This window comes from Phyllobates terribilis, unplaced genomic scaffold, assembly GCF_046119375.1.
Source record: "Phyllobates terribilis strain yellow unplaced genomic scaffold, ASM4611937v1 Scaffold_1__5_contigs__length_1240528914, whole genome shotgun sequence".
Lineage (NCBI taxonomy): Eukaryota > Metazoa > Chordata > Amphibia > Anura > Dendrobatidae > Phyllobates > Phyllobates terribilis.
Genome location: NW_027362761.1, coordinates 946798477 through 946818399, shown reverse-complemented (window position 1 = coordinate 946818399; position 19923 = coordinate 946798477). Strand labels below are relative to the sequence as shown.

At 44.7% G+C, this 19923-nt stretch overlaps 1 long non-coding RNA gene across 1 annotated transcript in view; it reads right to left on the bottom strand.

Annotated features, from left to right (window-relative positions):
* LOC141172063 (uncharacterized) overlaps positions 1-19797 on the bottom strand; it is a 71048-nt gene extending 51251 nt beyond the window's left edge. The window contains exon 1 of the long non-coding RNA XR_012252409.1: positions 19285-19797. This is a non-coding gene — a long non-coding RNA (uncharacterized lncRNA). The remainder of the gene's footprint in view (positions 1-19284) is intronic.
* Positions 19798-19923: the final 126 nt, after the last annotated feature.

Genomic DNA, 19923 nt, shown 5'->3' with positions numbered 1-19923 from the left:
AGATTCTGCTGGATCCAATAATATATAACTGACAGGAGCCCATAGATTCTGCTGCCTCCAATAATATATACCTGACAGGAGCCCATACATTCTCCTGCCTCCAATAATATATACCTGACAGGAGCCCATAGATTCTGCTGGATCCAATAATATATAACTGACAGGAGCCCATAGATTCTGCTGGCTCCAATAATATATACCTGACAGGAGCCCATAGATTCTCCTGCCTCCAATAATATATACCTGGTAGGAGCCCATAGATTCTTCTGCCTCCAATAATATATATCTGACAGGAGCCCATAGATTCTGCTGCCTCCAATAATATATACCTGACAGGAGCCCATAGATTCTGCTGGATCCAATAATATATAACTGACAGGAGCCCATAGATTCTGCTGCCTCCAATAATATATACCTGACAGGAGCCCATAGATTCTCCTGCCTCCAATAATATATACCTGACAGGAGCCCATAGATTCTGCTGCCTCCAATAATATATACCTGACAGGAGCCCATACATTCTCCTGCCTCCAATAATATATACCTGACAGGAGCCCATATATTCTCCTGCCTCCAATAATATATACCTGACAGGAGCCCATACATTCTGCTGCCTCCAATAATATATACCTGACAGGAGCCCATATATTCTCCTGCCTCCAATAATATATACCTGACAGGAGCCCATACATTCTCCTGCCTCCAATAATATGTACCTGACAGGAGCCCATAGATTCTGCTGGATCCAATAATATATAACTGACAGGAGCCCATAGATTCTGCTGCCTCCAATAATATATACCTGACAGGAGCCCATACATTCTCCTGCCTCCAATAATATATACCTGACAGGAGCCCATATATTCTGCTGCCTCCAATAATATATATACCTGACAGGAGCCCATAGATTCTCCTGCCTCCAATAATATATACCTGGTAGGAGCCCATAGATTCTTCTGCCTCCAATAATATATACCTGACAGGAGCCCATACATTCTGCTGCCTCCAATAATATATACCTGACAGGAGCCCATAGATTCTGCTGGATCCAATAATATATAACTGACAGGAGCCCATAGATTCTGCTGCCTCCAATAATATATACCTGACAGGAGCCCATAGATTCTCCTGCCTCCAATAATATATACCTGACAGGAGCCCATACATTCTCCTGCCTCCAATAATATATACCTGACAGGAGCCCATACATTCTGCTGCCTCCAATAATATATATCTGACAGGAGCCCATACATTCTGCTGCCTCCAATAATATATACCTGTTAGGAGCCCATAGATTCTGCTGCCTCCAATAATATATACCTGACAGGAGCCCATAGATTCTGCTGCCTCCAATAATATATACCTGGTAGGAGCCCATACATTCTGCTGCCTCCAATAATATATACCTGGTAGGAGCCCATACATTCTCCTGCCTCCAATAATATATACCTGACAGGAGCCCATACATTCTGCTGGCTCCAATAATATATACCTGACAGGAGCCCATAGATTCTGCTGCCTCCAATAATATATACCTGGTAGGAGCCCATACATTCTGCTGCCTCCAATAATATATACCTGGTAGGAGCCCATACATTCTCCTGCCTCCAATAATATATACCTGACAGGAGCCCATACATTCTGCTGGCTCCAATAATATATACCTGACAGGAGCCCATAGATTCTGCTGCCTCCAATAATATATACCTGGTAGGAGCCTATACATTCTGCTGCCTCCAATAATATATACCTGGTAGGAGCCCATACATTCTCCTGCCTCCAATAATATATACCTGGTAGGAGCCCATACATTCTGCTGGCTCTAATAATATATACCTGGTAGGAGCCCATACATTCTGCTGCCTCCAATAATATATACCTGACAGGAGCCCATACATTCTGCTGCCTCCAATAATATATACCTGACAGGAGCCCATAGATTCTGCTGGCTCCAATAATATATACCTGGTAGGAGCCCATAGATTCTGCTGCCTCCAATAATATATACCTGACAGGAGCCCATAGATTCTGCTGGCTGCAATAATATATACCTGGTAGGAGCCCATACATTCTGCTACCTCCAATAATATATACCTGGTAGGAGCCCATACATTCTCCTGCCTCCAATAATATATACCTGACAGGAGCCCATACATTCTGCTGGCTCCAATAATATATACCTGGTAGGAGCCCATACATTCTCCTGCCTCCAATAATATATACCTGGTAGGAGCCCATACATTCTGCTGCCTCCAATAATATATACCTGACAGGAGCCCATACATTCTGCTGCCTCCAATAATATATACCTGACAGGAGCCCATACATTCTCCTGCCTCCAATAATATATACCTGGTAGGAGCCCATACATTCTGCTGCCTCCAATAATATATACCTGACAGGAGCCCATACATTCTCCTGCCTCCAATAATATATACCTGGTAGGAGCCCATACATTCTCCTGCCTCCAATAATATACACCTGGTAGGAGCCCATACATTCTGCTGCCTCCAATAATATATACCTGGTAGGAGCCCATACATTCTCCTGCCTCCAATAATATATACCTGACAGGAGCCCATACATTCTGCAGGCTCCAATAATATATACCTGGTAGGAGCCCATACATTCTCCTGCCTCCAATAATATATACCTGGTAGGAGCCCATACATTCTGCTGCCTCCAATAATATATACCTGACAGGAGCCCATACATTCTGCTGCCTCCAATAATATATACCTGACAGGAGCCCATACATTCTCCTGCCTCCAATAATATATACCTGGTAGGAGCCCATACATTCTGCTGCCTCCAATAATATATACATGACAGGAACCCATACATTCTCCTGCCTCCAATAATATATACCTGGTAGGAGCCCATACATTCTCCTGCCTCCAATAATATATACCTGGTAGGAGCCCATACATTCTGCTGCCTCCAATAATATATACCTGACAGGAGCCCATACATTCTCCTGCCTCCAATAATATATACCTGACAGGAGCCCATACATTCTCCTGCCTCCAATAATATATACCTGACAGGAGCCCATACATTCTCCTGCCTCCAATAATATATACCTGACAGGAGCCCATGGATTCTGCTGCCTCCAATAATATATACCTGACAGGAGCCCATACATTCTGCTGCCTCCAATAATATATACCTGACAGGAGCCCATACATTCTGCTGCCTCCAATAATATATACCTGACAGGAGCCCATAGATTCTGCTGCCTCCAATAATATATACCTGACAGGAGCCCATACATTCTGCTGCCTCCAATAATATATACCTGACAGGAGCCCATACATTCTCCTGCCTCCAATAATATATACCTGACAGGAGCCCATACATTCTCCTGCCTCCAATAATATATACCTGACAGGAGCCCATACATTCTGCTGCCTCCAATAATATATACCTGACAGGAGCCCATACATTCTCCTGCCTCCAATAATATATACCTGACAGGAGCCCATACATTCTCCTGCCTCCAATAATATATACCTGACAGGAGCCCATACATTCTCCTGCCTCCAATAATATATACCTGACAGGAGCCCATACATTCTCCTGCCTCCAATAATATATACCTGACAGGAGCCCATACATTCTGCTGCCTCCAATAATATATACCTGACAGGAGCCCATACATTCTGCTGCCTCCAATAATATATACCTGACAGGAGCCCATAGATTCTGCTGCCTCCAATAATATATACCTGACAGGAGCCCATACATTCTGCTGCCTCCAATAATATATACCTGACAGGAGCCCATACATTCTGCTGGCTCCAATAATATATACCTGGTAGAAGTCCATACATTCTGCTGCTTCCAATAATATATACCTGACAGGAGCCCATAGATTCGGCTGGCTCCAATAATATATACCTGGTAGAAGCCCATACAGTCTGCTGCATCCAATAATATATACCTGACAGGAGCCCATACATTCTCCTGCCTCCAATAATATATACCTGACAGGAGCCCATGCATTCTCCTGCCTCCAATAATATGTACCTGACAGGAGCCCATAGATTCTGCTGGCTCCAATAATATATACCTGACAGGAGCCCATACATTCTGCTGCCTCCAATAATATATACCTGACAGGAGCCCATAGATTCGGCTGGCTCCAATAATATATACCTGGTAGAAGCCCATACAGTCTGCTGCTTCCAATAATATATACCTGACAGGAGCCCATAGATTCTCCTGCCTCCAATAATATATACCTGACAGGAGCCCATACATTCTCCAGCCTCCAATAATATATACCTGACAGGAGCCCATAGATTCTGCTGGATCCAATAATATATAACTGACAGGAGCCCATAGATTCTGCTGGCTCCAATAATATATACCTGACAGGAGCCCATAGATTCTCCTGCCTCCAATAATATATATCTGGTAGGAGCCCATAGATTCTGCTGCCTCCAATAATATATACCTGACAGGATCCCATACATTCTCCTGCCTCCAACAATATATACCTGACAGGAGCCCATAGATTCTGCTGGATCCAATAATATATAACTGACAGGAGCCCATAGATTCTGCTGCCTCCAATAATATATACCTGACAGGAGCCCATACATTCTGCTGCCTCCAATAATATATACCTGACAGGAGCCCATACATTCTCCTGCCTCCAATAATATATACCTGACAGGAGCCCATACATTCTCCAGCCTCCAATAATATATACCTGACAGGAGCCCATAGATTCTGCTGGATCCAATAATATATAACTGACAGGAGCCCATAGATTCTGCTGGCTCCAATAATATATACCTGACAGGAGCCCATACATTCTCCTGCCTCCAATAATATATATCTGGTAGGAGCCCATAGATTCTGCTGCCTCCAATAATATATACCTGACAGGATCCCATACATTCTCCTGCCTCCAATAATATATACCTGACAGGAGCCCATAGATTCTGCTGGATCCAATAATATATAACTGACAGGAGCCCATAGATTCTGCTGCCTCCAATAATATATACCTGACAGGAGCCCATACATTCTCCTGCCTCCAATAATATATACCTGACAGGAGCCCATAGATTCTGCTGGATCCAATAATATATAACTGACAGGAGCCCATAGATTCTGCTGGCTCCAATAATATATACCTGACAGGAGCCCATAGATTCTCCTGCCTCCAATAATATATACCTGGTAGGAGCCCATAGATTCTTCTGCCTCCAATAATATATATCTGACAGGAGCCCATAGATTCTGCTGCCTCCAATAATATATACCTGACAGGAGCCCATAGATTCTGCTGGATCCAATAATATATAACTGACAGGAGCCCATAGATTCTGCTGCCTCCAATAATATATACCTGACAGGAGCCCATAGATTCTCCTGCCTCCAATAATATATACCTGACAGGAGCCCATAGATTCTGCTGCCTCCAATAATATATACCTGACAGGAGCCCATACATTCTCCTGCCTCCAATAATATATACCTGACAGGAGCCCATATATTCTCCTGCCTCCAATAATATATACCTGACAGGAGCCCATACATTCTGCTGCCTCCAATAATATATACCTGACAGGAGCCCATATATTCTCCTGCCTCCAATAATATATACCTGACAGGAGCCCATACATTCTCCTGCCTCCAATAATATGTACCTGACAGGAGCCCATAGATTCTGCTGGATCCAATAATATATAACTGACAGGAGCCCATAGATTCTGCTGCCTCCAATAATATATACCTGACAGGAGCCCATACATTCTCCTGCCTCCAATAATATATACCTGACAGGAGCCCATATATTCTGCTGCCTCCAATAATATATATACCTGACAGGAGCCCATAGATTCTCCTGCCTCCAATAATATATACCTGGTAGGAGCCCATAGATTCTTCTGCCTCCAATAATATATACCTGACAGGAGCCCATACATTCTGCTGCCTCCAATAATATATACCTGACAGGAGCCCATAGATTCTGCTGGATCCAATAATATATAACTGACAGGAGCCCATAGATTCTGCTGCCTCCAATAATATATACCTGACAGGAGCCCATAGATTCTCCTGCCTCCAATAATATATACCTGACAGGAGCCCATACATTCTCCTGCCTCCAATAATATATACCTGACAGGAGCCCATACATTCTGCTGCCTCCAATAATATATATCTGACAGGAGCCCATACATTCTGCTGCCTCCAATAATATATACCTGTTAGGAGCCCATAGATTCTGCTGCCTCCAATAATATATACCTGACAGGAGCCCATAGATTCTGCTGCCTCCAATAATATATACCTGGTAGGAGCCCATACATTCTGCTGCCTCCAATAATATATACCTGGTAGGAGCCCATACATTCTCCTGCCTCCAATAATATATACCTGACAGGAGCCCATACATTCTGCTGGCTCCAATAATATATACCTGACAGGAGCCCATAGATTCTGCTGCCTCCAATAATATATACCTGGTAGGAGCCCATACATTCTGCTGCCTCCAATAATATATACCTGGTAGGAGCCCATACATTCTCCTGCCTCCAATAATATATACCTGACAGGAGCCCATACATTCTGCTGGCTCCAATAATATATACCTGACAGGAGCCCATAGATTCTGCTGCCTCCAATAATATATACCTGGTAGGAGCCCATACATTCTGCTGCCTCGAATAATATATACCTGGTAGGAGCCCATACATTCTCCTGCCTCCAATAATATATACCTGGTAGGAGCCCATACATTCTGCTGGCTCTAATAATATATACCTGGTAGGAGCCCATACATTCTGCTGCCTCCAATAATATATACCTGACAGGAGCCCATACATTCTGCTGCCTCCAATAATATATACCTGACAGAAGCCCATAGATTCTGCTGGCTCCAATAATATATACCTGGTAGGAGCCCATAGATTCTGCTGCCTCCAATAATATATACCTGACAGGAGCCCATAGAGTCTGCTGGCTGCAATAATATATACCTGGTAGGAGCCCATACATTCTGCTACCTCCAATAATATATACCTGGTAGGAGCCCATACATTCTCCTGCCTCCAATAATATATACCTGACAGGAGCCCATACATTCTGCTGGCTCCAATAATATATACCTGGTAGGAGCCCATACATTCTCCTGCCTCCAATAATATATACCTGGTAGGAGCCCATACATTCTGCTGCCTCCAATAATATATACCTGACAGGAGCCCATACATTCTGCTGCCTCCAATAATATATACCTGACAGGAGCCCATACATTCTCCTGCCTCCAATAATATATACCTGGTAGGAGCCCATACATTCTGCTGCCTCCAATAATATATACCTGACAGGAGCCCATACATTCTCCTGCCTCCAATAATATATACCTGGTAGGAGCCCATACATTCTCCTGCCTCCAATAATATATACCTGGTAGGAGCCCATACATTCTGCTGCCTCCAATAATATATACCTGGTAGGAGCCCATACATTCTCCTGCCTCCAATAATATATACCTGACAGGAGCCCATACATTCTGCAGGCTCCAATAATATATACCTGACAGGAGCCCATACATTCTGCTGCCTCCAATAATATATACCTGACAGGAGCCCATAGATTCGGCTGGCTCCAATAATATATACCTGGTAGAAGCCCATACAGTCTGCTGCTTCCAATAATATATACCTGACAGGAGCCCATACATTCTCCTGCCTCCAATAATAAATACCTGACAGGAGCCCATACATTCTCCTGCCTCCAATAATATGTACCTGACAGGAGCCCATAGATTCTGCTGGCTCCAATAATATATACCTGACAGGAGCCCATACATTCTGCTGCCTCCAATAATATATACCTGACAGGAGCCCATACATTCTGCTGCCTCCAATAATATATACCTGACAGGAGCCCATACATTCTGCTGCCTCCAATAATATATACCTGGTAGGAGCCCATAGATTCTGCTGGATCCAATAATATATACCTGACAGGAGCCCATAGATTCTGCTGGCTCCAATAATATATACCTGGTAGAAGCCCATACATTCTGCTGCCGCTGCCTGGGGCGACGCCTGGTCCGTCCTCCACCGTGCGCACAGGAAGCAGTCCCAGGGCGATGACATAATCGCCCTGAGACTGACCTCCTGAGCACGCGCCGGCAGTGTCACGCTGCGCTGAGGAGGCAGAGGGGCACTGAGGCAGCAGGCAGAGCAGGGAGATCGCTCTCCCTGCTTTGCCGCTGCAGAGGGCCCATCACTAATCATATCGGCAGTGCTGCCGATATGATTAGCGAACCGGGGGGGCCCTCTGTTCTCTGTACAGGGCCCAGGGGGGCTAAAGGGCTAGGCTTGGGGCGTGGCCATCGGGACCAGGGGCTCACCGGGGGTTTTCCCTATCCTCCGGTGGGTCAGTCTGCCCCTGTTTGCCATCTCAATACACCAGGGGAGATATTCCAAATCCACCTCAATTATGTCTTGAAGACCAGGGAAGAATGGAAACAATTATTTTTGATTCTCCAGGCAATAGGAAGTTGCAAAATTGTAATAATTTTATAAGGACCTACAAATTTAGGAGCAAACTTCCTAGACTTGAACTTTAATTCTTACATTCTTATGATTGGTAAAGACAGTCTTGCCCCTTCCAACTAATGTCTCCATTCCTCAAAGGTTTTTTTAACCGCCAAAAGTTCTCATAATTAGACTCTGCTTGAGAGAACTTCTGGAGGAAAAAAAGCACAAGGATGTAGATACCCATTTTTTTTCTGTGAAAGAATAGCTCCCATTCCAATAGCAGAAGTGTCTACCTTGAGAAAGAAAGGCAGATCGACCTCGGGTTGGCTGAGAACAGGAGCCTATGGGTGCTTTCACACTGGGTTCAGGGACCCGTTCAGTGTCTCCATCTGGGCTTACATCTGAACCCCCCCGCAAAACAGGATTCAGGTGAATGCGTTGTTGGGGACATAAACTATAATGGTGCCAGCTGAGCAAATGTGCGCTCTGTCGTGCATCACTTACGGGCGTGTACGCTTACTGGAGGAGTACACTCAGACGTAGTAGACTGCGTCTGGGTGTTCGTCTCCAGTGGGCGTACACACCCAAAAATAATACACGACAGAGCGTACATTCGCTCTGCCAGCAGCATTATAGTCTATGGCCCCGTTGGTGCATAAGCCCAAATCCAGTTTTGCTGGGGGGAAGTTTGGACGCAAGCCCCAATGTGACCAATGATTGTGCAGAAAAGCACAATGTGAAAGCATCCTTAGAAAAAGCTATCTTGAGAGCAGAAAAAGCATTTACCGTTTTAGCTGACCAAGAAGAAAAATCTGTTCGCTTCTTAGTCATGTCTATTAAAGGCCTGGCTATGACCGAAAAGTTCTTAATGAACTTCTGATAAAAATTTGCAAAGCCAAGAAGTCTCTGTAACGCTTTCAGGTTACTCGGCTGAACCCAATCAAGGACTACTTGCACCTTAACGGGGTCCATCTGAAACCCTGATGCAGAAACCAAAATAAATGTCCTAAAAACTGGACGTGCTGTACTTCAAATTTACATTTCTCCACTTTAGCAAATAAATGGTTGTCACGTAGAACTTGGGAGAACCTGTCTGACATGCTCACAATGCTCCTCCTGAGTATGTCAAGTTTGGAAAACCATTTAGCTCCAGATAATTGGTTAAAAAGTTCAGGTATAAGGAGAAAAGAATAAGGATTGTGAGCCATGATTTTCTTAATTGAGATTCTGATTTTGCTTTTAACCAAAGTCATATTGCACAACTCGTTAAAGGGTTGATTGTGACTTGTAGGATTACTGCTTCCAATAGGTGGCGCTATAGAGTTCAAGTCCTCTTTTTCTCTGAGGAGGCAATTTGCATACTTAATCTCTCTCAAATCCAAGCACGGACGCAACCCCCCAATCCTTTTTTTTTTAACAAAAAAAAAACCACGGCGACTGGATAGGTGGTAGCCATATATGACCCTTAACCAGACTCTTTTGAATATAGTCTTTCAATGCCTCCCTGTCTGAAAGAGAAAGGTTAAACAAACGAGCCTTATGCATTTTAGCTCCTGGTATAAAGTGGATAGCACAATCCTATGACCTGTGTGGCAGAAGAACATCACACTCAGTCTCAGAAAAAACATCACCGAAGGCCTGAGTGAATTCTAGAAGGTGACTACTCACAGAAGCCAAAGATCTCGACATACATTTGGAAAAGCAAGAGTCACCCCATGACCTAATCTCTTGAGTCTCCCAATTAATTGCATTGTGCTTAATTAGCCATGACAGGCCTAGCACTAATTTGGCAGGTAGAGAAGGAAAATCCATAAATGAGATTGATTCAATATGTAACACTGCTATTTTCATACATACATTCTCAACCTTCATACTAACGCAACTGTGAAAGAGGAGAATTATCAATTGCCAAAACTTGAATGTGAAGGCTGAGGGAAGAGAAACCATAACCACCGTTTTTTAGCAAAATCATGATCAATTAGATTCAAGGCCGAACTAAAATCCGCAAATGCAGATGTAAAAATAAAACAAGATTTAGACGCTAGGGACACCTGTGAGAAAAAAAATGGATGCTTGTAAAAGAGACAACCTCACACTCAAGGAACCTGCATCTTTACCTTTTAAAGCCTCCTTCTTTATTTTTGTTTTTTTCAGAAATTCATTATTATATTTGAAATATTATACCGCGGTTGTTTGGGTCACGTCGTGGTTCAAACAAAAATGAGCTGATGCTCGGAGTTCTGTATCCCCTCTTGGATCTTTGCAAGAACCAATTTGCCTAGGTTCACAGGTTTCAACTGATAGTAAGGAAGATGCCACAGAAACGCCTTGAAATGTGTCTCTATCTCTCAGGCATCTGTCTAAACAGCAAGTGTCTTAGCTTCCTCCAGGGACTGCAGTCAGGAACTGTAGACCAACATATCCTTAATCTGGTCTGAAAGTCCCTGGCAGAACTGACTCCAAAGAGCCGGGTTGTTCTAGGAGGTCTATAATGGCAAGCGTCTAAACTCTGAGTAGTCTGCAGCTTTACGGCCTCTCTGTACCAACGTAGGGATCTTGGATTCAGCCACAGCAACTTTGTCAATGTCATCATAAATGATGCCAAGAGCCGAGAAAAATGTCTCAATAGAGGCAAACACCAGGGAATCCTCAGGAAAAGCCTGTGGATCTCCAAGGAGTAAAGACAAAACAATGCCCACTTGTTGACTCTCGGACCCAGCGGAGACAGGACATAGTCAAAAGTATAATTTATACAAGGCAGAATAAAATGAAAACTTACTTCTGTCCCCGTCAAACCAATCTGGCACCTTTACATGGGGTTCAACCCTGATGCTCTGTAAGCCTGAGTCATTCGGGGCAGCAGAACATGTAAGCTGTTGTCTTGATATCTGCAAGCTCCAAGGCTAAAGACTGCAGTGGTGCGGCCAAGGCTGGATCCATGCTGACGCCTCAGAATGCATTATCAGGGTGGCTATAATGTTATGAATATGTACACACTCACGGGAAATGCCGCACCTACACTGTACAAAATAGAAAGGCCCTAGCTGCATGACTAAAAATACCACCTCAGACCTAACTCCCTAAAAGACTGACGCTGGGTTTCTCGAAACCCAACAGTGGCAAAGAGAAAAAGTGCTGGGAGGGAAAGCAAACAGATTCACTGCAAGAATACAACTGTAGTTTACCAAGCAAGGTAAACTCCTTAGCTGAACTCCGGAACACATAACCACCAAGAGGTATAGCCAGAGAGAAAGTGCAGTGAAGGGTGAACATATAAAACCCCATCCAGAATGTGATAGGGAAAACCAAAACAGGAAAACGAGAAACACCTGGAGAGGCGCAAACCCAGAAAGGAAAACAAAGACAATAGAAACATTCAGCATTTGTACAGGGAAAAAAGGGCAATAGCTCAGCAGACAGGGGAACTGACCACGAAACAACAGGTCACTGGATCAAATCCCCAAACCAAGCTATGACAATATTGTTGTCAGAAAAGACTAGAGATACACTGCTGAAATAGCTATCAAGGAGTTCTCCTTTAGCATATAGTAAGGAAAAGAAGAGTCTTACAAAGGATACCACCAGGATATTTGGGGTTTGTTCGCATTACGCATGTTTTTCCCAGAGACGGTGTAAAGCTAACCAATTGTATCACCAAATTCTGAGAGCAATATGTTTGTCATTTTTCTGTCAACAGAGCTGTGGAGTACATAAGACTTTTTGATCACTGTTTATAAGAACTTTTGGTAAGGAAGCTGAATAAAAATACCTCTAAAAGTTGAATTGTTTTAGTCTTAAAAATATTTGCTTTGAGAATATTTATTGGTCCCACATGAGAATTTTAACATGTGATCCTTTGATCGCTTATGCCAGAGGTCCCCAACCGCCGGTCAGCGGACCAGGACCGGGCCGTTGGGGTTTTTCAGCCGGTCCGCGGCACCGCCACAGACAATCACTAAACATTGACAGTGTGCTCTGGTCTGCGGTGGCTCAGAGCACACTGTGTGGGGTGGATGCTGCCCGCTGTTCTAGACTCCCGCAGGGTAGACCTGTAGAGGACCTGTGATGACATCAAGGTACATAACTGTGATGTCACCACAGGTCCTGAAGCAGGATGAAGCAGGGGCGGAACTACCGCCCGTGCAGCCGGTTCATTGAACGGGGGCCCCGAGGGAGAGGGGGCCCCTCCAGCAGGGCCGCCATCAGGGCATGACTGCCCTGACTCCAGTATGGGGCCCGGCCGGTAGGAGCCCCCTCGGAGCCCCCCTCTTGTGCGTCTCTCTCCTCATGGGGCCCCCGGCCCCATGCAAAGTGCCGGGTCCAGGACATCTCATAATTCCTCTGACTTCCGGTCATGTGACGGCGCCGTCACATGACCGGAAGGCAGGAGAACCTGGTGTCAGCGATTTGGATGAGCGCCAGGATTCTGCAGGGATCGCATGGGGGTAAGTATAACAAGTTTTATTTTTTTTTAAATACAATTAACTAGGAGTGGGGGGAATGGGAGATGCACATGGGGGGAGGGGAGAGATGAGAGATGCACATGGGGGAGGGGAGAGATGAGAGATCCACATGGGGGGACGGGAGAGATGAGAGATGCACATGGGGGGGAGGGGAGAGATGAGAGATGCACATGGGGGGGAGAGGAGAGATGAGAGATGCACATGGGGGGGGAGAGATGAGAGATGCACATGGGGGAGGGGAGAGATGAGAGATGCACATGGGGGAGGGGAGAGATGAGAGATGCACATGGGGGAGGGGAGAGATGAGAGATGCACATGGGGGAGGGGAGAGATGAGAGAAGCACATGGGGGGAGGGGAGAGATGAGAGATGCACATGGGGGGCAGGGGAGAGATGAACATGGGGGGGAGGGGAGATATGAGAGATGCACATGGGGGGAGGGGAGAGATCAGAGATGCACATGGGGGAGGGGAGAGATGCACATGGGGGGGAGGGGAGAGATGAGAGATGCACGGGGGGATGAGAGATGCATGGGGGGGATGAGAGATGCACGGGGGGTGGATGAGAGATGCACGGAGGGGGATGAGAGATGCACGGAGGGGGATGAGAGATGCACGGAGGGGGATGAGAGATGCACGGAGGGGGATGAGAGATGCACGGGGGGGATGAGAGATGCACATGGGGGGGAGAGATGAGAGATGCACATGGGAGAGGGGAGAGATGAGAGATGCACATGGGGGAGGGGAGAGATGAGAGATGCACATGGGGGAGGGGAGAGATGAGAGATGCACAAGGGGGAGGGGAGAGATGAGAGATGCACAAGGGGGAGGGGAGAGATGAGAGATGCACATTGGGGGGAGGGGAGAGATGAGAGAAGCACATGGGGGGAGGGGAGAGATGAGAGATGCACGGGGGGGGATGAGAGATGCACGGGGGGATGAGAGATGCACGGGGGGTGGATGAGAGATGCACGGAGGGGGATGAGAGATGCACGGGGGGGATGAGAGATGCACATGGGGGGCAGGGGAGAGATGCACATGGGGGGGAGGGGAGATATGAGAGATGCACATGGGGGGGAGGGGAGAGATGAGAGATGCACATGGGGGAGGGGAGAGATGAGAGATGCACATGGGGGGAGGGGAGAGATGAGAGATGCACGGGGGGGATGAGAGATGCACGGGGGGGATGAGAGATGCACGGGGGGGATGAGAGATGCACGGGGGGTGGATGAGAGATGCACGGAGGGGGATGAGAGATGCACGGAGGGGGATGAGAGATGCACGGAGGGGGATGAGAGATGCACGGGGGGGATGAGAGATGCACGGGGGGTGGATGAGAGATGCACGGGGGGTGGATGAGAGATGCACGGGGGGGATGAGAGATGCACGGGGGGGATGAGAGATGCATGGGGGGTGGATGAGAGATGCACGGAGGGGGATGAGAGATGCACGGAGGGGGATGAGAGATGCACGGGGGGTGAGCTGCACATGGGGGGGTGAGAGATGCACATGGGGGGGGTTATGTTTACATAACTTTGTTGCCTTATGAAGGGCGGGGGGGCCCCCAAAAATTTCTTGCACAGGGGCCCACTACAGTCTGTGTCCCCCCTGGGATGAAGTAAATGCAGCTGCCCTGTCCTGCTGCAGGGCGTGATGGGGCCTCAGTGATGCGGCTCCTGGCACAGCACATTATGTGGGGCTCCTGGCATAGCTCCTGGCGGGGACCTGGTCTACACTATATGATAAGTATGCACTAAACTCCAATCCCTCCATTACCCCGCCCCCATATGACCAAAGCCCCGCCCACCCCACCCCCTCCTTGCTGGGCCATGGAAAAATGATCTTGCTTCAAGCCGGTCCCTGGTGCAAAAAAGGTTGGGGACCACTGGCTTATGCAACACACTGCATACTATGTAGTGCATTGTAGAACATGTTATCCTTTGATCGCTTACAGAATACAGTGCACTACCACCTAGTGTAGTGTAGAACATGTGATTATTTAAATGCTAAAACAATCCCAGCATGTCAGTGTTAAGGAAGCTTATGCCTCTGGCAAGGTCTTAAACTTCCAAACATGGCAGACCTTGATGTATGTAATACAGTGTATTTCCCTGTCAGTGTTTTACTGGCAGAAAGTATTTGCTTCAGAAACAGGGATTTGATTGGATGACAGAGAGAGTCCCCACTCTTAGTCAAACGCCGTAGATTCCACTGTCGCTATTGACTGTGGCATCTGTGGTGTTTAAGTGCTGGGATTAAAGCTAGGTCCCAGACCAGCCTTTGCAGTGGAAGCTCAGCTGTATATTACAGCTGGCTAGCATTGCAAATGGAATAATCATATGTCTGCATATACAATATCCAGTGGAGACTGTATAGAAGTTAAAGAAAGCTGCTTGGCTCCATACTGAGTATCCTGCAGCCTTTGTGCACTGCCTTGTAGGCTCCTTCATCATGTGTATGAGCCCTAACTCTGTGTCACCAGAAAAGTGGCGGTTCATTAAAGTACAACAAAGTGAGTCTAGTATACTATTGTGTGGTACAAGTATAAGTATGGCGTTGTTTGTATTCAGTAAGCATATAAACCAGTTTTCTATAATCTATCCTACTACCATCAAAATGGTTACAGTAGTTGAGATATCCTGTACTAGAAACAATAAAAATAGTAATAAAACTATATGATGTATTTATATTTTATATGCTGTTTTGGACTAGATGGCACTGAACATTCATGCATGGAGATGCTAGCAATCAATTCCTTTTATTCTTTGCATAAGCTTAGTGCTTTGGTAACACATCTGTCAGTATTAATTCTTAAACCCACTCTTTTGTTAGTAAAATCTATAATTTTATATCCCTTTTTATTGTAGCATTGATTTCAAATCATGTAACAATAAAAGTACACATTACTCAGAAAAGTTCTATGAATATACAGAACTTTTGTTTTAGAGTTTACTTATTTTATTAATATTGATTCATATGCAACTGAAATCCAATTGTCTTATTACACTTCCCTTTAAAGTTTATACTTTTATAAATGCAAAAAAACAATGATGGATCAAATGTAACAGGAGTCAAAAATAATACTTGCAATAACTCTCACGTGGTGTCCTATTTTGATAAAATATCTACTTATTCCTGACAGGGCACATGATGATTTTAATACCATAAATTACAATTACTATCAATATCACTTTGTAATTTTTATTTTCATTAAGATCACGTCCACTATACAAAAACTGGAAAACTATACTTTGTTTGCTATATACAGTCATATACAAATGCAGATGGATAATCAATATCAAGCCAAATCTTCACTGAATCAAGTTTCTACTCTGCCATATTTTACCTAAGGCCTCATTCAGACATCTGTGAATTACGTACGTGCTCTATCCATGTTTTTTGTTTTCTGCAGGTGTCCACACCAAACTACGAAATGACAGTCTTCTACGGTTATTGCATTCTTGCTGAATTTATGCCTTTTCCCCCTTATTTGATGCGTTTTTGGTGCAGATATGAAGCTGCATTTTTAAGTGTTTCTATAGTACAGAAAAGCTTTGATTCACAGTTTTTTACATGCGTTCTTTTTAGGCTTCTTAAAAAAGACTCTAGAGAAAAAAAAAAGCACCAAAACTGCACAGTTCATTAGCATCTTTAGACTACAGGGGAAATCCTATCCACTTTGCTTGGACAGATAAACGCAGTAGAATTCCTATGCAAAAAAAACAGCTGAAAAATGCAGCATTTACGCTCCATGTGAACGTGGTCTAAATATCCAAGCAAAGTGGATGTGGTTTAATGAAATTTCCACCCTCGGTGTGACTAAAGACGCTGCTGAACTGTGCGGTTTTGCTGCTTTTTCCTCTGTAAGCTTCTATGGGGAGCTTAAAAAAAATGCAGTTGCATTTTTAAAGTAAACCTGTCACCTGAAAAATGCTATTAACCTGCAGATATGGGGTTAATCTGCAGGTTAATAGCGTTGTGAACCTGCCCGGCGCCAGCACTTAGACCCCCGCTGCTGGGAAGAAATTAATTTTATTCCTCTTGGTAGCGTTTCGGTTTCATTCATGGGGCGCCGCCGGTTCAGTCACCGCTCTGTGTATAGAGATTGGCGGCTGTAACTGAGCCGACGGCACTGACTGACAGTGGGATCAGCATTAAGGCCAGCTAAAGTTCATTTCCTTTCGGCAGCAGGGGTCTGAGTGCCGGCTCCGGGCAGGTTCAGAACACTATTAACCTGCAGATTAAACCCATATCTGCAGATTAATAGCGTTTTTTCAAGTGACAGGTTCCCTTTTAGCGTAGAATCAAAGCTTTTCTGTAGTATTAAAAAAGCATTAAAAATACGGCTTCATATCTGCACCAAAAAAGCATCACATAAGAGGGAAACCCAGCAAACGCAACAATCAGAAGAGATTATTATTGCATTGTGTGGCGCGGACACCTGCAGAACACGTGCAGAAAAAAAGCAGTAGAAAAAAAACACATTTATGCTACATGTGAACACAGCCTCAGCGTTATATTTTTATTACATTTTTTATGGGTTTAATAGAGAAAAAAATCAATCGCGCCATTTTATTATGCCATTTACCAATCACCATAGATAATCTAATGTGCGGGTTGTTACGATTACAGGGACACAAAATATATTTGCTATTTGCTGATTTGTGATATTCATTATTTTTTTAAAAAGCACATTAAAAAATGACATTATTGTAATTTTTTTAAATTATTTTACTGTAATTCTATAGGAAGAAAAAAATAAGGAGGCATGGGAGAAGGTCACGTGAGACCAAAGTAGAACTTTTTGGTATCAACTCCACTTGCCGTGTTTGGAGGAAGAAGAAGTATGAGTACAATCCCAAGAACACCGAACCCAAGGGTGAAGCATGGTGAGAGAAACATCATACTTTGGGGATGCTTTTCTGCAAAGGGGACAGGACGACTGCACTGTATTGAAAGGAGGATGGATGGGGTCATGTGTTGCGAGATTTTGACCAACAACTTCCTTCTCTCAGTAAGAGCATTGAAGATGGGTCTTGACTGGGTCTTCCAGCATGACAATGACCCGAAACACACAGCCAGGGCAACTTAGGAGGGGCTCCGTAAGAAGCATTACAAGGTCCTGGAGTGGCCTAGCCAGCCTCCAGACCTGAACCCTATAGAAAATCTTTGGAAGGAGCTGAAACTTAATGTTGCCCAGCGACAGCCCCGAAACCTGAAAGATCTGGAGAAGATCAGTATGGAGGAGTGAGCCAAAATCCCTGCTGCAGTGTGTGCAAACTTGTTCAAGAACTACAGGAAACGTCTGACCTCTGTAATTGCAAACAAAGGTTTCTGCACCAAATATTAAGTTCTGTTTGTCTATTGTGTCAAATACAAATAAATTATGTAAAAATCATGCAAAAAACATGGAAAATCGGCAGTGTATCAAATACTTATTTTCCCAACTCTGTATATATATACATACATAGTAGCAAAGAGAGGTAGCACAGGGTTAAATCATGAGTCTGCAGGGCTTGATTAGATGTACCTACCTAGCTTTTTTACTAGAACCAGGGCCTGTGTTCACTAGGTGTGTCAGTCTGCTGGATGAAGCAGAGCTAAATGTGCTGGAGCTGATGCGTGACCAGCCAAAATGTGAGCGATAGCTGGGAGAGAGACTTGCCAGTCTTTCTGTGAATGGCGATTGCATGGGTCCGCTAGGAAAGCTGAGCAGTCTGTATGTTGGAGCTGCAGAGAACCACATGGAAGCTGAAGCCTGTTCAGTGTGAGCTGTACCTGGAGTTGAATATTTCTGTTTGGCACTGGAAACTGCTGGAGCTCAGACTGAGGGGGATAGCGATATATACCATAGATTTAGAGCCTCATATAACATTGGGGATCCCTTCATAAGCATAGCATTGAACCTATAGAGAATTTAGAAGGAACATCTGATCCAAAATATTGTATAAAAACTAAGTTTTATTCAAAAATATACAAAGTTGAGTAAAAGACAATTATCAATAAAACACATATATTTAGACAGCATACAGAAAACACATAAAAATAGCCCTGTAGTTCAATTCATCATGGTATAGTACACTGGGCTAGATAACATGTTGTAAATTGAATAATAAAGCCTCAATTAAACATTCAAAGACCAGATGATATGTATATTATTTTGATAATAAAAATTTAAAATTGTGCTAGTGTAAGGTGCCCAAACGAGGTAGTCGTGGGCGAGCTGTAGCCCATGCTCGCTTTAGCACCTTACAGACAAAGTGTGTCCTCCCTCTGCTGTGCTGCTGTGTACATGGTGTCTCCCACTTACTTTTGGCAAGCCTCTTCAAACTCCAGGAATTCCTCTTCTGGAACCAGGGCAGCAATCAATTCAGAGGACACAGAGTTCATAACAATAATTAGAACTTAACTTGGTAACTGGCAGTATTTACAGGCAGGTACAAAGGATAAGGCCCAATGGGTTGTCATATTTCCCACACGTACAGGATACAACTTCAGACCTGGTTCCCGATCTAGGTGAAGCATCTCTGTTGCTTTCTTCTCTAGCCCTAGAGACTGTTCCTCACCAATGACAGTATATCTGGATCCCAATTCACTCCACCTCCTAGAGCTTGAGCCATGACTTCTTCTGCAGCCTCGCAGACAGAATGTGCCCCGAGGCCCCTGACAACTTCCTTGAGTTTCTCGGGCTGCCTAAAAGGACTCTTGTGGAGGGATTCTCTGGTGATCCACTGTCAGGGATACTAGGCCCACATCTACCCTAGCAGCCCTTATAGATCCTGTCAGCTGTTCTCTGCAGTACTGCACACTACTGACTTAACTCACTTCCTGCTTCTGGAAACTATCCAGAGATTCATAAAATGCCCACCCACTATGCGCTGTCTTCACACATAATTAACTCTCACACTGTCATAAATACCGGCAAACTTCACCTTTCATCTACATTCTA